The sequence below is a fragment of the Mobula hypostoma genome, chromosome 10 (genome assembly GCF_963921235.1).
Source record: "Mobula hypostoma chromosome 10, sMobHyp1.1, whole genome shotgun sequence".
Classification (NCBI taxonomy): Eukaryota; Metazoa; Chordata; class Chondrichthyes; order Myliobatiformes; family Myliobatidae; genus Mobula; species Mobula hypostoma.
The window spans coordinates 114,421,709-114,446,357 of record NC_086106.1 but is presented as its reverse complement, the minus strand read 5'-3'; positions in this window follow the sequence as shown (position 1 = coordinate 114,446,357).

Sequence of the window (24,649 nt, the reverse complement as noted above, 5' to 3'; positions counted from 1 at the left end):
ACTTATCCATCTCTGCCTTAAATACACCCAGTGACTTGGCCTCCACTGCTGCCCATGGCAACAAATTCCATAGATTCACCACCCTCTGGCTAAAAAAATTCCTTCGCATCTCTGTGCTGAATGGGTGCCCTTCAATCCTTAAGTCATGCCCTTTTGTACTAGATTCCCCCATCATGAGAAATGCCACATCCACTCTGTCCATGCCTTTCAACATCCGAAATGTTTCTATGAGGACCCCCCCCCCCCATTCTTCTAAACTTCAAGGAATGCAGTCCAAGAGCGGACAAATGTTCCTCATATGTTAACCCTCTCATATGATATAATTAAGGATTAAGGAGAAAAAGGAAGTAGGTGCAGTGAAGCCCATGGCCAGATTACTCATGATTCTATTAAATATTGAAAGGTCTACATAGAGTGGATATGGAGAGGATGTTTCCTATAGTAGGACTAGAGGACACAGCGTCAGAATAGATGGCTATCCCTTTAGAACAGAGATGAGGAGGACTTTCTTTAGCCAGAGTGCGGTGAATCTGTGGAATTCATTGCCACAGATGGCTGTGGAAGCCAAATAATTAGGTATCTTTAAAGCAGAGGTTGATAGGTGCTTGATTAGTAAGGGTGACAAAGGTTATGGGGAGAAGGCAGGAGAATGGGGTTGAGAGCGATAATAAATCAACAATAATGGAATCGTGTAGAAGAGTCGATGAGCCAAATAGTTTAATTCTGTACCTGTGTCTCATGGTTTATTGAATGGTGGAGCAAGCGTGACAGGCCAAATGGCCTATTCTAACTCCTACTTACTATATTTCCTATGAAACTTCCCAGGTGTATGTTCCTGCCTAATGTCAGCGTCTGCATAGAATCACAGAGCACTACAGCAGAGAAACATACCCATCTACTCTGCGCTAAACTGTTACCCTGTCTGTCTCCCAGCTAAGTGAAGTAGTTATCCATGCCTGAAATAGAAGATTCTTTCACAGTACATGGGATGTTTCTAAACAGGCAGGAGAAAGACATTTCCCCCCTCCCCCCAATAGAAGCAATATATCACATTTCATACTGTCACCAGCACTGCGATGTACCTATGAATCAACAAGACAACCCAGATATTAAGTGGTCATGAGTTCTTCCCTCACTTCTTGTTGTACTGGTCCACTTCGATTGATTAGAACTCATCAGTTAAAGAATCCCTCATGCACTTACTTAAATGACTTACTTCAGCTTCTCTCTATATTTCCTGATGAATGTTATCTCATTTAAAGAATTCTGCCTATTGCAGAAGATGCCCAATTCTGGGACGGCCTCCATTCATCAGACATAACAGGTGGTCAAGTGTTTGAATGCTTTGGACTATTGTTCAACAATGGTGATGACTATTTACTGTTGAATTTAAAGTAGAAAACGGTCATCACAATAGATTAGTCAAACTGACATGCAGTGGCCAGTAGAGACACAGCACAGAGTAGGCCCTGCTGGCCCATCGAGCCATGCCGCTCCAGTATCTCCTGATTCAACGCTAGCTTAATCACGGATAATTTACCATGACCAATTAACCTATCAACCAGTACGTCTTTGGATTGTGGGAGGAAACCAGAGCACCTGGAAGAAAGCCATGCATTCCATGGGGAGGACATACAAACACGTTACAGATGACATTGGAATTGAACTCTGAACTCTGATCCACAGAGCTGTAATAGAGGTGTGCTAACCACTACACCACCATGACATCGATGAGAAATCCCACTCAGAATAACAGATATAGGTTTAACACTTTGCAACCTCCATATCTCACCCACGCATTGGTGTCAGACACCTGACGAGAAATTTCTGTTCTTAATACATAATTGACTCCCAAAGAGTTGTAGGAATCATCTGTAATGGGGGAAATGTGAAACTGCTGTCACTAGAATCTGGAGAAAAACATAAAGTGCTGGAAGAACTGAACTTGTCAAGCAACATCTGTGGAGGGAAAAGAGATGTGTGAATGTTTTGTGTAGCGACCTCGCATTAGGGTTGGTGGGGGTATGATGTGAGGAGAGAAAAGGAGATCACTATCTAAAAATGCAAGGGTGGATGAGACATGAGCTGGTTGTGACCCTCCAGCAATGAGTCTAATTAAAGGATCTCGATCCAAAATGTTGACTGCCCATTTTCCTCCATAGCTTGATTGGCTGAGATGCCCGAGCATCTTATTTTCTTGATCCAGATTCCAGCATTTGCAGTCTCTTGTGTCTCTGAGTAGTTTTTAATGATCTGTAACTGAAGTTCAAGTTAAAATTCAAGTTTATTATCATGGGCATTCATACCCAGGGTATAGATGCCTTGGAAATTAGCTTCTTGCAGCAGCAGCAGCATGCTGCAAACTTGACAAACATAATACAAGCTTAAAGTAACCTAACTTTCACAACCATATAAATGGAATAGAAATAAACATTTTAGCAACACACACAAGATGCTGGAGGAATTCAGCGGGCCAGGCAGCCTCTAAGAAAAGTGTACAATCGACATTTTGGGCTTAAACCCTTCAGCAGGATTCAATGGGCTGGGTTTTGGCCCGAAATATCGACGATACTCTTCTTCCTAGATGCTGCCTGGCCTGCTGAGTTCCTCCAGCATTTTGTGTGTGTTGCTCAGATTTCCAGAATATGCAGATTTTCTCTTGATTGTGATAACATTTTTAGTGCAAGTTGAGGGACAGAGAAAGGAAATATTGTCTGAGGAAGGGTCAGTGTTTTCCAAGTCAGTTCAAGAACCTGACGACAGTGGTATACCTTGTGAGGGCAAAAAATTTCTTTCCCTGTGTACCATCACTTGAGGGCTCTCCCTCCGGTAGCCGTGTCTTAGTCAGGCTCTACTATTGATGGCTCTGGCAGGCCTTTGTCCCTTCCCTGCCCCTTGACACATAGGACTTGCACCTTAACCTCAGCCTCATCTTTGATGTCCCTTTCAGAAAATCCAGGAGCTCTCTCATATCTTACTCCTAAGTCAGCCACAACAGACATCCTTCTCTGATCATTGGAAGCTTTGTAGAATTCAATATGGTTCTGTCAGGAAATGCTCAGATCAGATTCATTTATTTATTATCTGTACTTTAAAAACATACAGTGAATTTTGTCAGTTTGGTTGGCAACCAACAGACTTAATGATGTGGAGGCACAGTTATGTTGTTGAGTGGGATGGTAGAGTAGTCATTAACGTCATTCATTTCCCGCCACTGTCTGTAAGGCATTGGTGTGTTCTCCCCATGTCCACATGGGTTTCTTCTAGGTGCTCTGGTTTCCTCCCACGTTCCAAAGACGTACACTGTTAGAAGATAAATTGTTCACAAGGTTGTGCTTGGGTGGAATGGCCTATTACCATACCCCCAGCACATAATTTTTATTTTTTATTTAGAGGTACCATGCTGTATCTTGTGTTACGTACCCTGTAACTGGGTTGCCAAACCAGCAGAAATGGATCACTCAGTTGGAGTCTGGAGTACTAGAACTAAGAAAGTTTTATTAAAGAAATAAGCAACACAGTAATCGAAAGGATAATAAATGCAACAGTTCAGCAATGATAACCACTCATGTGCACAGAATTAAGATAACAGCATCAATCAAGCTCTATCGTTGTCTAGGGGTAAATGATCAAATTTCAAAATGACTCAAAGTTCAGTCCAGTTAGTAGTTCAGTTCGCAGTAATCATTGCCATGGCGATGGACAACGTGCGGGAAGAGAGACAGAGAGAACAGGAACAACTGATCATTCAGAACACTGCTTCACTCACAGACCAGCGAGATGGCTCACAAGCAACTTTTGGGCGGGTCCTTGGTGATGTCACCTGAGGTCACCGACTGTGACCCCTCCTCCAGATGCGGTCGATCCTCTGCAGTGAACCCGGCACCCAGGCAAGGGCGGACACACACCGGGTTCCCGCTGATCGTACCTTTCCACCCTGGTCGTTGTCTGGTACTTCTCACCCACTCGTGAGAAGCGTACCGCTTCCAGGGTCTCGTTACCTCGGGTGGCATGTGTCCCTGTCTTAGCGAACCTGTCCCTTTTTATCCCCCTGCTGGGGTATCGCCTGTCCATCACTTCAAACAGTTCAGGGTTCAAAGGGGGGAGCCGCTCCAGACAGCTCTCTCTCCCACATCCCTTCATTACACATCTCCAGACGCTGCTCCATTGTTCCTTATCTCTCCTTCCCCTGAGGGCAGGTGGCAGACCAACTGCTGATGCCACTGATGCTAGCCCAGGCCAGCAAACATCTTAATTTTATGTGTATTCTCGTAACACTTGAAATAAAAATTTTAAAAATGATGTGCTGGCTGCAGCCCCCAAATCTTGCCTGACAAATCTATTGGAATTCTTTGAAGAAATAACAAGCCAGATAGACAAAGGGGAATCAGTGGATGTTGTGTGCTTGGATTCTCAGAAGGCCTTTCACAAGGTGGCACACATGAGGCTGCTTAGCGAGCAACAAGATTCTAGCATGGATAAAGCAGTGTCTGCTAGGCAGGAGGCAAACAGTGGAAATAAAGGCAGCCCTTTGTGGTTGGCTGCCAGCGACTAGTGATGTTCCATAGGAGTCTATGTTGGGATCTATTCTTTTTATGTTGTATGTCAATGATCTGGATGATAGAATTGATGGCTTTATAGCAAAGTTTGCAGTTGATATGAAGGTAGGTGGAGGGGCAGATAGCTTTGAGGAAGTAGAGAGGCTACAGAAGGACTTAGGCAGATAAGGAGAATGAGCAAAGAAATGGAATACAGTGTAAGGAAGAGTATGGTCATGCACTTTGGTAGAAGAAATGAAAGAGTTGACTGTTTTCTAAATGTCGAGAAAATACAAAAATCTGAAGTGCAAAGGGATTCGGGAGTCCTTTTGCAGGATTCCCTAAGGGTTATTTTCAGGTTGAATTTGCAGTGAGGAAGGCTAATGCGATGTTAGCATTCATTTCAAGAGGACTAGAATATAAAATCAAGGATGTAATGTTAATACTTTATAAATCACAGATGAGGCCTCACTTTGAGTATTGTGAGCAGTTTTGGGCTCCTTAGTTTAGAAAGGATGTGATGAAATTGGAGAGGGCTCATAGGAGGTTCACAAAAATGTTACCAGGATTGAATGGCTTATCATATGAAGAGCGTTTCATGTCTCTGGGCCTGTATTCACTATACTTTAGAAGAATGAGGGTTGGCCTGATTGAAACCTTTCGAATGGCAAAAGGCCTTGATAGAGTGATTGTGAAGAGGATGTTTCCCATGACGGGAGATTCTAAGACCAGAGAACACAGCCTCAAAATAGAAGGGCATCCTTTTAGAATGGAGATGAAGTTATTTCTTTTGCCTGAGAGTAGTGAATCTGTGGAATTCGTTGCCACATGCAAAGGTTGATAGGTTCTTGATTGGTCAGGGCATGAAGGGATACAGGGGGAAGGCAGGAGATTGGGACTGAGAGGAAAAATTGACCAGCCATGATGAAATGATGGCAACACTAAACATGAAGTGTTTCAACACATTTGAATTGGTGCAATCTTATTTCTAGGCATTAAAGTATCACTAGACAGCATGTTAGACAACACCACAATCTCCCTGGATAAATTGAGAGGGACCAACTCGCTTTCCTCACATGTAATTTTTCTGTATTCTGTTTTGGACTTGGGTAGAAAAGGGTAAATAGAAACATTTTTAAAATAGCAATTAAATTTGAATGAATGAAGCAAGGATCAGTTAGAAGTGGTACATTAAGTTGGTCATTGTATTTTTTTCCCTGATAATCTGTTACTACTCTGGGGCAATGATTCAGTCTCTCATAGACATGATCAAATGTTTGTCACAAAACATTTTTATTTAATCATCAGCTATTTGCAGGGAAAAAATACTGTTTTCAATTAAACAGGAAATTATTTGAGTTCTCCCTGTAATGCATGCTCTGAATGTTGATGTGCAGCTGCAGATTAACTGTGCTGTGAGAGGAATAACAAACAGAGATAAAGTGTCTGTATGTGGAATTTCGGAGTAGCAAGGTCTCAATGCACTGAAGTATTTGGGAACTTTCTAAATTCACTATTCATGTCCAGGTCCCCAGGTCAGGCTGTTGCAATGGAATAGGGAGAACCCAAACGCAGGATACAGACACGGAGGAAGAGTAATCTAAAGTGTTTATTAACGGTTACGGGGAAGGCCGGGGATCGAACCCGGGTTGCTACGGTGGGAATGTGGCGTTTAACCACCAAGCCAACAGAGAATGTAGGTGGGTGGCGGAACGAGGCAGAGCAGGGTGCGAGCGTGGCTGGAGGAGAACAGCAGGCGGAAGGCTGAACAGGAAGACAGATGGCATGGAATGCTCCTATTAACACGGAGAGACAGAGTTAACACAGGCAAACAGCACGGAAACAGAATTTGGAATACACAACACTAAGCGGTCAAGAGACAGAATTAACACAGGCAAACAGCGCGAAACCAAACTTAGAATACACAACTCTAAGCGGTCGAGAGATAGAATTAACACAGGCAAACAGTGTGGGTGGACAGAGGAGCAAGAGGCAGGCCAAAATTTTCGTGACACAGGGCGTTGCTGGAGTTGAACGGCAAACAGGAGACAGGTGGCAGGCAACACTTATCTTGACATGGAGCGTTACATGGAAGAGCAAACGACAGACAATACTTTTCGTGACACAGGGCATTGCTGGAGCTGAATCGCAAACAGGAGACAGGCGGCAGGCAATATTAATCTTGACATGGAGCATTACATGGAAAGGCAAATGGGAGACAATACTTTTCTTGACGCACAGCATTGCTGGAGCTGAATTGCAAACAGGAGACAGGCAGCAGGCAAAATTTATCTTGACACGGAGCGTAGAAAAGCAAGCAGCAGACAATACTGTTCTTAACACGGAGAGACAGAGTTACAGAGGTAAACCGCAGTACTGAAGTTAAACTCAGAATACACTATTCTAAGCATCTGGGAACGTGAATTACCTCACTGGCTGAAGCAACGGTCTGGCAACGAGTGGATGCAAAGCCGGGGTTTTTATGCATCAGGTTTAGAAGAGAATCAGGTGTCGCAATAAAGGAGCCCTGGAGAACACGGGGAAAAGGGAATTAGGATTATAAGAGGAATTAACAGTCGGGACCGTGACACAGGCATTTCCGCAGCCTCACTACTGGTAAATTCTTGACACTGCTTTAGGACATAGAAACTAGGCATACTTATGCAGTAAGACTGCTTCCATGGAGATCTTCCCTGGGATGATGCTGTTACTATGCTATAGCTATCAGGTTCCTGAACCAGTATGAATAACTTGAACACAACCTATGGACTCACTTTCAAAACTCTACAACTTATGATTTCAGTATTTATCTATCTATCTACCTATTTAGTTGTTAATTATTAATTAATTAATTATCTTTATTTTTGTATTTACAGTCTGTCTTATTTTGTACAATGGTTGTTTGTCAGTCATTGTGTATAGTCTTTCATTGATTCTGTTGTATTTCTTTGTTCTACTGTGAACGTCTGTTAGAAAATGAATCTCAAGAAAGTATATGGTGATATATGCATATTTTGATAATAAGTTTGCTTTGTAATTTGAACTTCAACAGCACTGAAAGTTGTTCAGATCAGAACAGATCTTCCACTGTTTCTGATGAATGTGTGAAAGGTGCATGACTTGCAAACACAATGAACTACCAGTGGCCTAATCCCCCAAAAGAAGCAAGAGACAATTCCTCTACCAGCTTCAATTCCTCTCTGGCACATTTAGGATTCTGCACAATACATAGAAGATAGAATATATCTGCTGGAAACCTTTAATGGATCGTGGAATGACAATGGTATGAGATACAGTATACCTGCCTTTTGTGCCATGCGCGAAGTTCCTTGTGCACCACCTACTGGCCATAAAGTTGACTGAAATATGCCACTGCTATTTTGTGTCCTGAACTTTCCTGCATCCCCAGTGAGGACACCTCAAAAAGGCACAAGTGCCTCATTAAACCTTTGACAAACAAAGCTCTAAGTGTCCCAGGTTAGAAATACCAACATGAGATGGATACTACTTTCTCCCTACATGGTGCAGTCTGGGAAGCAGAAAATCCCTACATCTTGAAGATTAATTTTGAAGATTAATAAGTGACCTGGGAAAACAAATCTCTTCACAACTGTCTTTATTGTGATATGTGGAAAATATTACCCAAAGCTGAACAACAGAACCGTTAGCTTGTAATATCATTGTTTCTGGCTTAATTAAACCTCACCATGAAATTTGTCTTTTATATTAAAAATAGTTCTAAATATAAATAGATCTAAATAAAAATATATTAAGAAACAGACATTAACAATACCAGAAAATGCTCAAAATATACAAGAGGTCAGCATCCATGGAAGAAAATATAGTTAATATTTCAGGTCAATGAAACTTCAACTTAAAACAATAAAACTATTTCTATCTCCATGGGAACTGTATCACCTATTGTGGATCTTAAAAGACCCTGGCCCAAAACATTAATCCTTTATTATTTCCATTGATGTTGCATGATCTGCTGAGTTTCTTCAGCATTCTGTGTTTGTATCTACAGAATGTATGTTTTCTGAAGGTATTTTGTTTTTTAACAATAATGTCAGGCGTTTTTGAAATGGGAGCTCCCTTAAATTTGAGCTGGCAAAATAAACGTTTTTGTTTTCAGCTTAAAATCTCCTTTCTTAATCTGTCAAATATATTCTGTGTCATTATTTTGCAGAGTATTAACACATGTGGTGCTCACTAGTGAAAATTTAATGGGCAATTTGATCCAATTGAGTTAGGAACCGTCATTAAATTCCAGTTTGATGAGCAGTTACATCTGTTATAGATACTCACCAACCCAGAGAGAGACAGTGAGAAAGAGTGGGTGTTGGTGCAGATTGTGAAGGGCCTGTGATTAAATGGTAAGGAGGAGGTAGAGAGGTTTCAAGGAAGAATACAGCACACAGAATGTAAAGATGCATTTATAAACTTTTCAGGTCCAAAGCCCTTTCTCCAAAGAGAAGTAGCTTTTAAAGCGCAGGCACTGCTATAATGATTAAGATGATAAAGATTAGCTTTATTTGTCACCTAGGCATCGAAACATACTAGAAAATACTTCATTTTGCCTCAACAACCAACACTGTCTGAGGATATGCTGGGGGGCAGCCCACAGTGTCGCCGTGTTTCCAGCACCAACATAGCATGCCCACAACTCACTAACCCTAACCCTAAAATAATAATAAAGGCATCCGTTAGTCTTGCAAGACCATGAATCTGTGCCTGGAAAGTCTTCACTCTCCAGGGCACAGGCCTGGGCAAGATTGTGTGGAAGACCGGCAGTTGCCCATGCTGCAAGCCTCTCCTCCCCACGACACCAATGTTATCCAAGGGAAGGGCAAGGGCCGAAACAGCTTGGTACCAGTGTCGTTGCAGAGCACTGTAAGTTAAGTGCCTTGCTCAAGGACACAACATGCTGCTTCGGCTGGGGCTCAAACTCACGACTTTCAGGTCACCAGTCGAATGCCCTAACCACTCGGCCACGTGCCCACCCTAACCCTAACCCACACATATTTGGAATGTGGAAGGAAACTGGAGCACCCAGAGTAAACCCACATGGTCATGGGGAGAACCTACAAACTGCTCACAGACAGCGGTGGGAATTGACCCCCAATCACTGATCACTGGCTATTGCTATTGTCGCTGTTTTTTACTGCGTGGAAGGGGTTGGGAGATTCTGGGGTCTGCGAGTTTGTTTCTTTTTTGTTTTGCATGTATTTCATGGCTATCTGGAGAAGGGAAATATCAGAGTTGTATTGTACATGCATACTTTGACCATAAAATGATCCTTTAACCTTTGGCATTGCAGAGTGTTGCACTAACCACTATGTTGCTATGCCTCTTTGCAAATGTGCTGATTAACAACACAGCCATGTCACCAGTAAAAGCAGTGCAATGTTTTCCTTCCTTCAAGAATGTCGAGGAAATAATCAAGATCTCAAATTTCCTTTCATGAGGATAATTAGAGAAGCAGATTTTTTTTTTTGAAAATTCGATACCTCTGTGGTCACTATTTCTGTTAACAGCTCAATTCAAATTACCTTTATTTAATCCATAGCCTATCGATTCTTTAAGTCCCATGACAAGGTATGTATTTATGACAATCCAAGAGAGTGAATCTTGATGAAGGTTCTCGACCCAAAACATCGAATGTTTATTCCCCTCCTTTGATTCTTCCTGACTTGCTGAGTTCCTCAAGCATTCTGAGTGTGTTGCTCAAAATTTACAGCACTTGCAGAATCTCTTGTGCTTTAGAATTTATGTTTCCAGATTATTCATCCATGTATATGGATTATTAGTCCAGCAATAAAATCAGTTTGCCCCTCTGTAATGACAGGGTGATCTGTTTTTGAACAATGGTTGGAAGGGTTAAAGTTCTTTGTTGTTCAGTCGTTAGGTCGAGTCCAACTTTTTGTGACCTCATGGATGCCTGCACACCAAGCCTTCATGTTGGAAACTGCCTCACTTAGATCCCCCAAGTTATACACATTGTCTGAATAATATTATCTATCTATCAGAGCCTCTGTCATCCTCTACTTTTAGCTTCTGTTTTACCTAACATGAGACTCTTCCCCAAGGAATCCTGTCTTCTCATGATGTGGCCAAAATATTTGAGCTTTTGTCTCATAATCAAGCCTCTGGCTGTCTGGCTGTATTTCTTCAAGTATTGACTTGTTGCATCTTCTTGCTGTCCAGCAAACTCTTAACACTTTCCTCCAGTATCCAAGTTTAAAGGCATCGATTCTTTTGTATTCAGCCTTACTAATAGTCCAGCTGTCACAGCCATACATCACAACTGGAAATACTTTATGCTTTATTGTCGCCAAACAATTGATACTAGAATGTACAATCATCACAGCAATATTTGATTCTGCGCTTCCCGCTCCCCGGATTACAAATCGATAGTAAATATTAAAAATTTAAATTATAAATCATAAATAGAAAATAGAAAAATGGAAAGTAAGGTAGTGTAAAAAAACGGAGGGGCAGGTCCGGATAATTGGAGGGTCCAGATACCATAGACTTGACTATACAGATCTTCGTAGACAATGTTATGTCTCTGCTCTTCAGTATTTTATGCAAATTTACCATTGTTGCACTCCCCAGAAGTACGCACCATTTAATTTTGTGGCTGCAGTTACTATCTATAGAAATCTTTGAACCGAGGAAGAGAAAATTCATCATTGCTTCCACTTCCTTTCCATTGATTACCACCGAGTTAATAGGGCCGCAGCCGTCCAACAAAAGGATCAGGACATTAAAAGCCAGAACAAATAGACTGAGGAACAGCTTCTGTCCCAAAGCTGTGGCCTCCATCACACCACTCCCACAGAACAATGACTGAAACTGTGAGCACACACATACACACACAGGGACTCAAATTCTTGCACTAACGGCACTTTGTGCATTACTGGGATATTCTGGTGCTGCTGCGACTTATTTTCTGCTACTTATCTATGTAATACTGTTTTTCTATTACTGTCTTGATTTTATCTACCACTTTATTTAATTGCCTGAGAGGAAGCCAAACAGAGTTTCATTGTACCTATGCATAATGACAATAAAGATCATTCAATTCAATTCAATTCATAACAGCAGCAATAGGGCCACTGACAGAAGAGTTGTTGGGTACTTTCAACTGCATTAGTTAACTCTGTTTACGATTTAATGCATAAGGCTATTTCTTGGTTCAGAAACTGCACCAATTTAAGAACAGACAGGGACCTAGCAGTTCCTTGTCTAATCTTAGTCCTACAAGTATCAAATATTAAAGCTCAATAAGAATACTCTGCTCCAAACAATCACTCATATTGACATCTTGCAATCCACCTTATATGTGAGTCTGTTTAACAGGTGGGGTGGGAGGACGTTAGATGCCAGATATCGGCATGAAAATAAGGTTTTAGCTTGCTACTTCAATATGTTTTCTGTGAGTTAGGATGATAAATACTCTCTCTAAACCTCACACCTACTTTCATGGGTTCAGAATTCCACTTCATGAAATACTCATATTTCTCTAGGATCATTGTCGTTCTAAGGGGTAATTAGTGAGTGCATTCTGATCTTTTTCTGTTGGCAAAGGATGCTGAGAATCCTTTTAAAAGTTTAAGATCAAAATATTTTTTATCTCCAATAAAGAATATCTACCTAATATTAAAATCTAAACACATAACTTATTTTCATGATATTGTTAATATGAATTGGAATATGTTCAAATTTCATGTGTCATGCCAATCAGGAGCAATTCCATTAATCCTATTCCCATATTTCAGATAAAAATATGATCCTCAACTGAAATATTAACTATGTTTCTTTCTCCACAGATGCTGCCTAACCTATTGAGTGTATCCAATATTTCTATTTTTATTTCAGATTTCCAGCCCCTGTCTTCAGTTCCATTTCCACCTTATTTCTCTATAACAACTTTCTCTAATATGCCCATCAATTCTTCAAACTGAGCCAATATGTGTTACTGTAATAATAGTTCAAATTCTCTTAAGGTGCTGAATCACTATTTTCTGTTACCTAGTCACTCCCCATCCTTCAGAATCAGAATCAGATCTATCACCCAGGACAAGTTCTCTTCTAGCTGCTGCTATCTGGAAGAAGGGCCTTAGGACTTACGCCACCGGATTCAGGAACAGTTATTACCCCTCAGCCGCCAGGCTCTTGACCCAAAGGGGATAACTCCACCCAACTTCACTTGCCACGTCATTGAAATGTTCAATCAACCAATGGACTCACTTTTAAGGACTCTTCATCTCGTGTTCTCAGTATTTATTGCTTATTTATTTATGATTATTATTTCTTTCTTTTTGTATTTGCACAGTTTGTTGCCTTCTACACTCTGGTTGTACACCCAAGTTGGGCTGTCTTTCATTGATTCTGTTATAGTTATAATTCCATGGATTTATTGCGTATACCCACAAGAAAATGAACCTCAGGGTTGTATATGGTGACATATACATATTTTGATAACCCTTTCTGAATTATTTTCAAAACTTTCAAAGCCCTCAATTCGTTGTTTAAGTTAGATGTTGCTTATTATTAATTTTTATTACATGAGAAGGTATTTTACCTTTTTTTTCTCCTTAATAAACAGTTTCGGTCTTGGTAGGGGTTAAACTCTTTTTTTGTAATAAATCAGAATATTTCAATATAACTTTGACTAACCTACATGAATATGGGGTTTAAACGCAAACAACAGGAATTCTGCAGATGCTGGAAATTCAAGCAACACACATCAAAGTTGCTGTTTTCACCAGCAACTTTGATGAATATGGGGTTGTTTTGTTTTGACCTTTATATATACTTCCTTGTACCTATGTAGAAGCTAATAAAAATATTAAGAGTATTTTGATAGCAAACTTTATCACTGATTCAAATGTCAATTAGGTTTATTTTTTTGTGACAGCAGTACAGTGCAAAGACATAAACTTGTTTTAAATTATAATAAATAAATTGTGCAAATGAGAGGCATAATGAGGTAGCATTCATGGATTCATAAGCCATTCAGAAATTGGGTGGTGTTTCTGAATCATTGAATGTGGTCTTCAGGCTCCTGTAGCTCCTCTCTGATGGTGGTTATAAGAAGATGGCATACCCTGGATTGTGAAGGTCCTTAGTGATGGTTGCCACCTCCTTAGACACTACCTCTTGAAGAAGTTCTCGATGATAAGGAGAATTTTGCCTGTGATTGAGCTGGCTGAGTTTATAATCCTCTGCAGCCTCTCGTGATCTTGCGCAATGGAGTCTTTATTCCAGGCAATGATACAGCCAGTCAGAATGCACTCAACTACACATCTCTTGAAATTTTTTAATATCCCAATGTATTATCCCAAAATCCCAAGCATTTTTTGTAGAATAACATGTGATCAAGTATGCTCGGGATATCCAAAAACACCGTATCTACTGGTTCTTAGTTATCCCAGGATTTCATCCCTTTAGAATCATAGTCATAGAAGAGTAGAGCACAGAAACATGCCCTTCAGCTCATCTAGTCAACGCTGAAACCATTTAACCTTCCTACTCCCATCAACCTGCTCCAGGACCGTAGCCCTCCATATTCATACCATCTATGCACCTATCCAAACTTTGCCTAAACATTGAAATTGAGTACGTATGCACTACTTGTGCTGGCAGCTCATTCCACACTCATTCAGAACCCTCTGAGCAAAGAAGTTTCCCCTTGTGTTTTCCTTGATCTTTTCGCATTTCATTCTTAACCCGACCTCAGAGGAAAAAGCCTGCTTGCATTTACCCAAACTGTGCACTTCATAATTTTGTATGCCTCTGTCAAATCTCCTCTCAATCTTCTACATTCTCAGGAATAAAATTCTAACCCGTTCAATCTTTCCTTATGACTCAGGTCTCTGTACTGTTTCAACCTTATTTACATCTTTCCTGTACGTAGGTGCACACAATACAACTTCAGCAGAGAGCAGATTTGGGCCGTTTATCTGAGAAAACAATTGTTGAAACTGGAGAAGGTTCAAAAGGTTCCACGAGTGAAAAGCAAGTCATATGAAAAGCTTTTGATGGCATTGGGCCTGTATTCACTGGAATTCAGAAGAATGATGGGTGAACTACTTAAAATCTAATAAATAGCGAAAGGGATTGATAGAGTGTATGCAGAGAGAATGTTTCCTACGGAGGGAGAGTCTAGGACCGGAGCGCACAGTCTCAGAATAGAGAGGCTTTTTTTTAGAATAGAGCTGAGGAGGAATTTCTTTAGCCAGAGAGTGGTGAATCTGTGCAATTCTTTGCAACAGGCAGCTGTGGAGGCCAAGTCTTTATGTGTATTTAAGGCAAAAGTTGATACATTCTTGATTGGTCAGGGCATGAAGGGATACAGAGAGAAAGAAGAAGATTGGGTCTGAGAGGAAAATTGGATCAGCCATGATGAAATGGCAGAGCATACTTGATGATCCGAATGACCTAATTCTGTTCCTGCATCATCTGGTCTTTTGGTCTTAACATAACTTCCCATCTCCTGTACTCAATGCCTTGATTCATAAAGACAAATGAGCTAAAAGTTTTCTTTACAAACCTATGAAGCCACATTTTACTAATTATGGACCTATTTCCCTGATCCCTTTGTTCTCAAAGAACTTTAGCTAATTAATCGAATGCATTTTTCCTTTCATAAAACCTTGACGACTCTGCTTGATTTTCTCATGATTTCCTAAATACTGTATCCTCTGATACCTCTTTAATAATAGATTCCAACAGGTATAAGGCTGTGTGGCCCATGGTTTCACTCTCCATCCTTTCTGGAATAGTGGTCACCTACAGTTTCCAATTATCTAGGATCTCCTCAGAACTCAAGGAAGTTTGGTAGATTAAAGACAATACAGTGCATCCACTTTCTCTGTAGCCACTTCCTAGGATGTAGGTCATCAAGTCAGGGGAATTTGTTTCGCCTCATTTGTTGGCCTGGTTTTTTAAATTTTTTTTTTACTGAGATTTTAGCATGGAATACTCAGAAGACTGAACTAAAATAATTTATAACGTCTTTCATTTCTCTATTTTTCATTCTAATTCCCCGTTCTCATCCTCTTGGGGACCAACATTTACTTTAAGAAATCTTATTTTCCTACATAATCTCATATTGTCCATGTTTATATTGTAAGCTAATTTTCTCTCATTCTCCGGCATTTTCCCTTTTATAACCATTTAATCATTCTTTGCTGATTTCTAAATATTCCCCAATCCTCTATATACCACTAATCTTACCAATTTTCCTCGACTTTTATTTTAATTTGATTTCTAAAACCTCTCAATTAGCTATAGGTGGTACATCCTTCTCATAGACTTTTTTTATTTACTGGAATATATTTTTTGACATTTGTGAAACCTTTTTAGATGTACGCCATGGTTGATTTTATTTAGAGCTGCAGCACCATAACAGCACCTGAACTGGAGGGGGACTAATGTCTTAATGGGAAGCTTTGTAAATGCAGCATGGTGGTGTTTAAACTAGAGTTGCAGGGGGATGGGAACCAGAGTGCTAGAACAGCTAGTGGAGAGGTTATGGAGGCAGATGTTGGCTAATCCTCAGACAAAGTTAGGAATCAAAGGTTGAGCATGGTGCGACAAAATCAGAAAGGGTGAATACAGGACTGAAGGCATTGAAGCTGAATGCGTGTAGTATACGGAATAAAGATGAACTTGCAGCACAGTTACAGCTTGGTAGGTATGATTTTAGGCATCACAAAATCATGGCTGAAAGGTTATAGCTGGGAGCTTAATGTCCAAGGATTTATATTGTATTGAAAGGATCAATAGGAAAGCAGAGGGAGTGGCATTGCTCTTCTGGTAAAATTGAAATCAAAATATCAGAAAGAGCTGACATATGGTTAGAAGGCATTGAATCATTGTGGATAGAGTTAAGGAGCTGCAAGGGTAAAAAGGAGCAAAAAGACCCTGATGTGAGTTGTATGCAGACTCCCAAACAGTAGTAAGGATTTGCCTACAAATTACAATAGGAGATAGAAAATGCATGCCAAAAGGACAATGTTACAATAGTCATGGGGGACTTCAATATGCAGGTAAATTGGGAAAAGCAGGTTGGTGCTGAATTACAGGAGGGGGAATTTCTAGAGTGCTGACGAGATGGCTTTTTTAAGCAGCTCATGGTTGAGCCCACTCGAGGATCAGAAATTCTGGACTGGGTGTTGTGCGATGCACCAGATCTGATCAGCGAGCTTAAGGTAAAAGAACCCTTAGGGGCCAGTGATCATAATATGGTCAAATTCACCCTGAAATCTGAGAAGGAGTAGCTAAAATCAGATGCATCAGTATTACAATGGAGTAAAGGAATTATCGAGGCAGGAGAGAGGAGCTGGCCAGAACTGATTGGAAAAGAGCACTGGCAGGGATGATGGCAGAGCAGCAAAGGCTGGAATTTCTGGAAGCAATTCGAAAGGCACAGGATATATACATCTCAAAGAGGAATAAGTATCCTAAAGGGAAGATGAGACAACCATGGCTGACAAGAAAAGTCAAAGCCAACGTAAAAGCCAAAAAGAAGACATATAATAGAACAAAGATTCAAGGGAAGTTAGAAGAAGCTTTTAAAAACCAACAGAAGACAACTAAAGCAATCATTATAAAAGTAAAGATGGAATATGAAAGTAAATTAGCTAATAATATTAAAGAGAATACCAAAAGTTTCTTCAGATACGTAAGTGTAAAAGAGAGGCAAGAGTGGATATTAGACCACTGGTAAACAATTCTGGAGAAGTAGTAGTGGAGGACAACAAAATAGTGGATGAACTGAATAAGTATTTTGCATTAGTCTTCACTGTAGAAGGCACTTGCAGTATGTTATAAGTTTCAAGTGGCAGGGGGCATGAAGTGTATGAAGCTGCCATAAACAGAGAGAAGATTCTTGGGAAACTGAAAGGTCTGAGCATAGATAGGTCACCTGTATCAGATGGTGTACACCCCAGAGTTCTGAAAGAGGTGGTTGAAGAGCTTGTGGAGGGATTAGTAATGATCTTTCAAGAATCTCTAAATAATGGAATGGTTCCAGAAGACTGGAAAATTGCAAATGTCACTCCACTCTTCAAGAAGAGAGAGATGCAGAAGAAAGGAAACTATAGGCCAGTTGGCCTGACCTTGGTGGTTGAGAAGATGTTGGAGTCGATTATTAAGGATGAGTTCTCAGGGTACTTGGTGGCACGTGATAAAATAGGCTTTAGTCAGCATAGTTTCCTCAAGGTACATGGTGCTTAGTAAAATAGGGAGCTATAGGTAAGCCTAGTAATCTCTAAGGTAGGGACATGTTCGGCACAACTTTGTGGGCCAAAGGGCCTGTATTGTGCTGTAGGTTTTCTATGCTTCTAAGTATCAAGCAGGATAGACAAAGAAGAATCGGTTGATGTTGTGTACTTAGATTTCCAGAAGGCCTTTGACAAGTTGCCACAAGCTACATGCTCATGGTATTACAGGAAAGATTCCAGCATGGATAAAACAGTGGATGATTTGGAGGAAGCTAAGAGTAGGAATAAAAGGCATCTTTTCTGACTGGCTACTGGTGAGTAGTGGTTTTCCACAAGCGTCTGTGTTGGGACAGATTCTTTTTACATTATATGTCAATGATTTGGATAATGGAATTGATGGCTTTGTTGCAAAATTTGTGGACTATATGAAAATAGCTGGAGGGAGAAGTAGTTTTGAGGAAGTAGAGTGGCTACAGATGGACTTAGCCAGGTTGGGAGAATGGACAAAGAAATAGCAGATGGAATACAGTGTTGGGGAGTGTATGGTCATGAACTTTGATAGAAGAAATAAAAGAGTTGACTATTCTCTAAATGGAGAGAAAATACAAAAACTGAGTCATAAAGAGACTTGGGAGTCCTTGTTTAGGATTCCCTAAAGGTTAATTTGCAGGATGAGTCTGTGGTGAGGAAGGCAAATCCAATGTTAACATTAATTTCAAGAGGACTAGAATATTAAAGCAAGAATGTAATGCTGAAACTTTATAAAGTACCGATGAGGCCTCTCTTGGAGTATTGTGAGCAGGTTTGCGCCCCTTACCTTAGAAAGAATGTGCTGAAACTAGAAAAAGTTCAAAGTAGGTTCACAAAAATGATCTCAAAATTGAATGACTTGTCATATGAAGAGCATCTGATGGCTTTGGCACTGTACTCACCAGAATTCTTAAGAATGAGGGGTGACCTCAATGAAACCTTTCAAATGAGGAAGAGCCTTGATAGTGTGGATATGGAGAGGATGTTTCCAATGGTGGGACGATCTAAGACCAGAGGACAGCTCCTCAGAATAGAGGGGCATCCTTTTAGAATGGAGAGGAGGAGTAATCTCTTTCACCCAGGGCGGCAAATCTGTGGAATTCTTTGCCACAGGCAGCTATGGAGGCCTAGTCTTTATATATATTTAAGGCAGAGATTGATAGAAGGCAGGAGATTGGGTCTGAGGAGAAAATTGGATCACCCATGATGAAATGGCAGAGCAGACTCGGTGGGCCAAATGTCTTAATTCTGCTCCTATACCTCATGCTTTTCCATCCTAATGAGCCCGTGCTGCCCAATCCACCATGTGTCCAACTAACCTATTAACCCGTATGTCTTTGGAATGTAGGAGGAAACCAGAGCACCCTGAGGAAACCCATATGGTCACGGGGAAAATATACAAATTCCTTACAGGCAGCAGCAGGAATTGAACCCAGGACACCAGCACTGTAGCACATTACACTGACCGTTATGCTACTGTGCCATATATCTTACTCCTTCATTCACTTTCTCAGGCATCTTTAACCAACTTGGTCCACGAACCAACTATCACCATGAAATAAGTTACCTTTATTTAAGTTTGGACACCAATTTTGGATCAAAAACTCTCATCCTCAAACTGAGTGTGATATTCATCCATGAAATGGCCACTCTTTTCAGGGAATATTTTACTCTCAGATCAATTAATCCTGCAATGCGTATTCTTAAAAAAAGCTGTCAACTTGACTGTTTCTTTTCATCATATTGATCATCCCAAATATATTAACTGAACTCATCTATGAAGCTCTCCTTGCCAGTCTGATTTGTCTAATTCAGACAATTAATAAAATCACCAATGACAATTATGGTTAGTTTCTTAAAAGCACACACTACTGTTGTGAGATATATTACTCCTACCAGAGAGTTCTTATCCTTATTATTTTTCACCTCCACTCAAGATGATTCAGCATCTTAAATTTCCCTAATATCACCCCTCACCACTACAGTGAACTCCTTTACTAACGGAACTTAATCAATGTTCAAAGTTCAAGTAAATTTATTATCAAAGTCCATATATATTTTTGTATACAGCCCTGAGATTCATTTTCTGCTGGCATACTCAATAAATCCAATAACTGTAACAGAATCAATGAAAGACTGCACCAACAGGTCAGAGTATCAATGTGCAAAAGACAATAAACTGTGCAAATAATATAGGAAAGAAAGAAACAAAATAATAATAATAATAATGATGCAATAAATAAATAAGCAATAAATATTGAGAACATGAGATGAAGAGTCCTCGAAAGTGAATCCATAGGTTGTGGGAACAGTTCAGTAACAGGGCAAGTGAAGTTGAATGAAGTTAGCCCATCTGGTTCACAAGCCTGATGGCTGAGGGGTAATAACTGTTCCTGAACCTGGTGATGTGAGTCCGGAGGCTCCTGTAGCTTTTTTCTGATGGCAGTAGTGAGAAGAGAGCATGTTCTAAATGATGGGGATACCTAATGATGGATGCTGCTTTCCTGTGACAGCGCTCTGTGTAGGTGTACTCGATGGTGGGGAGAGCTTTTCCCGCAATGGTCTGGTCCGTACGATTTTGTATGATTTTCCGTTCAAGCGCGTTGTTGTTTTCATACCAGGCTGTGATGTAGTCAGTCAATATACTTCCCCACCTCTCATCGCCCCTCCCAATTTTCCTTTCTACTTGTCTTTCTAAAATGTCTATCAAAAGTATTATTTTCCTATTCTCGGTCACTTTGAAGCACAGCTCAGATTTATATCAATTTATTTCCATTTGTGTTGCTGCTGCATCCACCTTGCTGAAAATGTAAAAGAAGCTTTCATTTCTTATTAGTATTTTCCTTTCTCTATCATCATTATACGATGGTTCACTCAAATGTTTATCTATTCTGCCCCCTTTCCAATACACTGGCTGTAAAAATTACCTAAAAATGTTAAAATCAAAGAGAATATTGTTCTCAATTACTGTCACTGTGCGAACACTATGCTATAAGATATATAATACCTAATGAAAAGAACACAGTTTTCATGACAGGAGGTATTTATTTGCAAAATTAGGGAGTAACCAAGGCTATTGTCTGGTTCTAACATAGGAAGAACCAGTGATGACACATTCTGATGTAATAATATCATTAAGTATAATATCTTCAAGGTAAAAGTTTGTTCGCAAAGACAGTGCACCTTATAATTACACATAAAAGTCTAACTGAACTTTTAGTTGCTCAACTTATATTTATAACCATATTTTAGAGCCTCCCTTTGATGTGCCACAGATACATGGCACTAAGGTCCATATTCATTAACTGCTGCACCTCTCAACCTCTCCGCTGCTAAGTGCTAACTTGCATAGAATTTAAATTAGCTTACAATGTGAAGAAGCTACTGAGATGGGCATAACCACAAAGCAAAGGTGATCTCTGCTTGATTCAAGCCTTTCATGCATTCAGAGATGTCTAAGGATATTATGCTGGTTCATAGTAACACACACAAAATGCAGCAGGTCAGGCACCATTGAGGGAGAGGAATAAACAGCTGATTATTCGCGCCATGATCTTCCTTCAGGTTTTGGCCCAAAAAAAATCAGCTGTTTATTTACTCTGGATTTCCAGCATCTGCAAACTGTCCTGTACTTGTGCTGGCTCATTCTGCGACGAGTGTGCAGCCTGTAATCCTTGCCTGCGTGCACTTACTTGGACCTCCACATTGCATCCTCACATCCAGTGTTATGACTCTGACATTACCTAGGCTGAGGGTGGCTTAGGGCAGAGACCCTATCCGTGATATAAAGAACCACTTAACTACATTTAAATAGGGGAGATTTCATATCCATTTACAAAAATAAAGAAAAGTTAATTCTAGACACACAAAAAAAATCACAGCAATAAACAAATTGCATTCTAAAAATTTAAGAAAAGTTAATTATAGACAAAAAAATCACAACAACAAACAAGGAAAATAATGAAATAGAAAGCTTTGGACCCTAATCGTTAGCCTAGAACATGCTCTGAAATCAGTGGACTTTCCAGTCTTGTACCAGCTCTCATGAAGATGGGATCGAATGGCTGCTTTGCAATGAGCTGCTGGAAAATCTCTACTGTAGGACCGCACAAAGAATCCATCAACTCAGTGTGGTGACACTTGTGAATTTCTGTGTTACGTACCCCGTAACTGGGTTGCCAAACCAGCAGAAATGGATCACTCAGTTGGAGTCTGGAGTACTAGAACTAAGAAAGTTTTATTAAAGAAACAAGCAACACAGTAATCGAAAGGATAATAAATGCAACAGTTCAGCGATGATAAACACACATGTGCAGAGAATTAAGATAACAGCATCAATCAAGCTCTATCATTGTCTAGGGGTAAATGACCAAATTTCAAAGTGACTCAAAGTTCAGTCCAGTTTAGTAGTTCAGTTCGCAGTAATCGTTGCCATGGCGATGGACAACGTGAGGGGAAAGAGTGAGAGAACAGGAACAACTGATCATTCAGACACGGCTTCACTCACAGACCGGCGATATGGCTCACAAGCAGCTTTTGGGCAGGTCCTTGGTGATGTCACCTGAGGTCACCAACTGTGACCCCTCCTCCAGATGCGGTCGATCCTCTGCAGTGAACTCGGCACCCAGGCAAGGGTGGACACACACCGGGTTCCCGCTGATCGTACCTTTCCACCCTGGCCGTTGTCTGGTACTTCCCACCGACTCGTGAGAGGCGTACCGCTTCCAGGGTCTCGTTACCTCGGGTGGCGTGTGTGTCCTGCCTTAGCGAACCGGTCCCTTTTTATCCCCCTGCTGGGGTATCGCCTGTCCATCACTTCAAACAGTTCAGGGTTCAAAGGGGGAGCCGCTCCAGACAGCTCTCTACACATCTCCAGGTGCTGTTTCATTGTGTCCCTTATCTCTCTCTTGAAGACAGGTGGCAGACCAACTGCTGATCACACAGGACAGCTAACATCTTATCTATGTGTATTCGTCACATCTGGTACTCAGGAACCTCCAGAATTCTTCTCCTCTATGGATGTCCAGTTGGCGAAAGGAAAAATCCCTTGTGGGTTGTGACTGGAACTGTCAGCAAAACTCAGTGATATCTCATACATTGCAGTTTAATTAAAGTTACTCTGTATTGAGCATCATCAATTGAATTCCAATGCCCTGGATGTAAATTGCAGGCTTATCATAAATAGAGTTTCCCTTGGGGATTCACAATGGATACTGCAGCATCCTCAACCACTATTGCTGGTTTCTAATAACCATATAACAGAGAGCATTAAATGCTTCTTGTGCAGAACATCAGCACACTCCCCAAGTGGTTTTAGTGTGTAACTTGATCAGTTCCATTGGTAGCCCATCTGATGAATGCGTTGTCTACTGTCAGTGCTGAATCTCACTTCATTTTATATGAAAAGAGACATACATATCTGTAACATACATCAAAGTTGCTGGTGAACGCAGCAGGCCAAGCAGCATCTATAGGAAGAGGCGCAGTCGACGTTTCAGGCTGAGACCCTTCGTCAGGACTTCGAAAAGTTGAAGAGCCGAAGAAATTACAGATGGGGAGCAGTGAGAGATGGTTTCACTGAACTCCCGTCGAAGAGAGGATCTAAACTTCTTCGGTGTAGGCATCACCGGAAGAGGCTTCGCAGTAGTGAATTTAAACGCAAACAACAGGAATTCTGCAGATGCTGGAAATTCAAGCAACATACATCAAAGTTGCTGGTGAACGCAGCAGGCCAAGCAGCATCTATAGGAAGAGGCGCAGTCGACGTTTCAGGCCGAGACCCTTCGTCAGGACTCTTTTTTCGAAAAGTTGAAGAGCCGAAGAAATTACAAATGAGGAGCAGTGAGAGATGGTTTCACTGAACTCCCGTCGAAGATACATATCTGTAGCTATTTTACACTGTTATATCCAGAAAATGAAACACGTAGTGTACTATAGTCACAAGTGTAAAGAAGTTGTAGCAGCCAATCTTCACACAGTGCATTCCCAGAAAGAGCAATGTCACATTGACATAAACAGAATCAGAATCAAGTTGATTATCACTGACATATTTTGTGAAATTTGTTGTTTTGTGGCAGCAGTATGGTGCAAGACATAGAAAACTATAAGTAAAATCAAAAAAAAAGTTAGCAGTTCAAAGAAGGAATAGTGAGGTAGTGTTCGTGAGTTCAGAGACCATTAAGCAATCTGATGCAGAAGGGAAGTTGTTCCTAAAATGTTGACTGCACATCTTGTAATGAAATGGTGATGGTCCTTAAGGATGGATGCCATCTTCTTAGGGCACTGTCTTTTAAAGATGTAGTCGAACGTGGAGATGCCCATGATGGAGATGGCTAAGTCTACAAACCTCTGCAGCCTCTTTCGATCCTTTGCATTGGAGCGTCCAGATGGTGATGTAACCAGTGAGAATGCTCTCCACAGCACATCTGTCAAAATGTGAAATACCAAATCTTTTCAACCTCATAATGAAGTATAGATGCTGGCATGTGATTACATGAATATGCTGGCCCCAGGATAGGTGCTCTGAAATGTTGATGCCCAGGAACTTGAAACTGCTCATCCTTTCCACTGCTGACCCTCAATAAAGACTGGTGTATGCTTTCCCAACTTCTGCTGCCTGAAGTCCACAATCATTCTTTGGTCTTGCTGACATTGAGTTCAAGGTTGTAGTTGTGTCACCACTCAAGCAGCTGATCTATCCCACTTCTGCATGCCTCCTCGTCACCATCCGAGATTTTGCCAACAACAGTGGCGACATCAACAAATTTAGAGAGAGCATTGGGGTTGCCCACAGCCGTTCAGTCTTGGGGAGAGAGTAGAGCAGTGAGTTATGCATGCGTCCTT